Here is a 1,706-nt window from a genome sequence, read left to right as displayed (position 1 = left end):
GACCCACATATGTGGGGCTGATAGGAGGGGAAAGTGGGGCAATGGGGACCCCCCAATGGTCCTGTAGACTCACCCACATATGTGGGGCTGAGAGGAGGGGAGAGGGACAAGGAGGTCCAGGTTTCTATGGGGCAACGGAAGGGGAGAGGGGCAATGGGACCCCCCATTATCCTGTAGACTGACCCACATATGTGGGGCTGATAGGAGGGGAGATGGGCAATGGGACTCCCCAGTGGTCCTCTAGACAGACCCACATATGTGGGGCTGATAGGAGGGGAGGTGCAAGGAGGTCCAGGTTTCTATGGGGCAATGGAAGGGGCAAGGAGGTCCAGGTTTCTATGGGGCAGCGGAAGGGGCAAGGAGGTCCAAGTTTCTATGGGGCAACGGAAGGGGCAAGGAGGTCCAGGTTTCTATGGGGCAACGGAAGGGGCAAGGAGGTCCAAGTTTCTATGGGGCAATGGAAGAGGCAAGGAGGTCCAGGTTTCTATGGGGTGATGGAGGTCCAGCTTTCTATGGGGCTGATAGGAAGAGGTACAAGGAGGTCCACCTTTCTATGGGGAGATGGAAGGGGCAAGGAAATCCAAGCTTCCATGGGGCTGATAGGAGGGGAGAGGTGCAATGGGACCCCCTAATGTTCCTCTAGACTGACCCACATATGTGGGGCAGGTAGGGGAGAGGTACAAGGAGCTCCAAATTTCTATGGGGCGATGGAAGGGGAGAGGGGCAAGGGGGCTCAGGGGTCCTCTAGACCAACCCAGATGTGGGGCTGAGAGGGGCAATGGGGCGGAAGGGTCTGTGGGGCTGAGAGGAGCAAGGAGATCCAGGTTTCTATGGGGCAATGGAAGGGGCAAGGAAATCCAAGCTTCCATGGGGCTGATAGGAGGGGAGAGGGGCAATGGGGCACCCCCAATGGTCCTCTAGACTGACCCATATGTGGGGCTGATAGGAGAGGGGCTATGGGGCACTCAATGGTCCTCTAGACTGACCCACATATGGGGCTGATAGGAGGGGAGAGGATCAATGTGACCCCCAATTGTGCTGTAAACTGACCCACATATGTGGGGCTGATAGGAGGGGAGAGAGGCTATGTGGCACCCAATGGTCCTGTAGACTGACCCACATGTGTGGGGCTGATAGAAGGGGAGAGGATTAATGGGACCCCCAATTGTGCTGTAAACTGACCCACATATGTGGGGCTGATAGGAGGGGAGAGAGGCTATGGGGCACCCAATTGTGCTGTAAACTGACCCACATATGTGGGGCTGATAGGAGGGGAGAGAGGCTATGGGGCACCCAATTGTGCTGTAAACTGACCCATATGTGGGGCTGATAGGAGGGGAGAGAGGCTATGGGGCACCCAATGGTCCTGTAGACTGACCCATATGTGTGGGGCTGATAGGAGGGGAGAGGATCAATGGGACCCCCAATTGTGCTGTAAACTGACCCACATATGTGGGGCTGATAGGAGGGGAGAGAGGCTATGGGGCACCCAATGGTCCTCTAGACTGACCCACATGTGTGGGGCTGATAGAAGGGGAGACTTTCTATGGGGCAACGGGACAGCTGCAAGTGGCCCCCCAAACCCTCCATCCCCACCCCGATCTCCATGGGGCAACAACATAGGACCCGAACCCACCACCCTGATCTCCACCCCACACATGGGGGTCTGCCCCCCAACCCACAAAATCACCAGAGTCCTTTTCTGC

The sequence above is a fragment of the Podarcis vaucheri genome (genome assembly GCF_965113315.1).
Source record: "Podarcis vaucheri genome assembly, chromosome: Z".
In the NCBI taxonomy this organism is placed as follows: Eukaryota; Metazoa; Chordata; class Lepidosauria; order Squamata; family Lacertidae; genus Podarcis; species Podarcis vaucheri.
Note: the sequence above shows the minus strand (reverse complement) of the source record.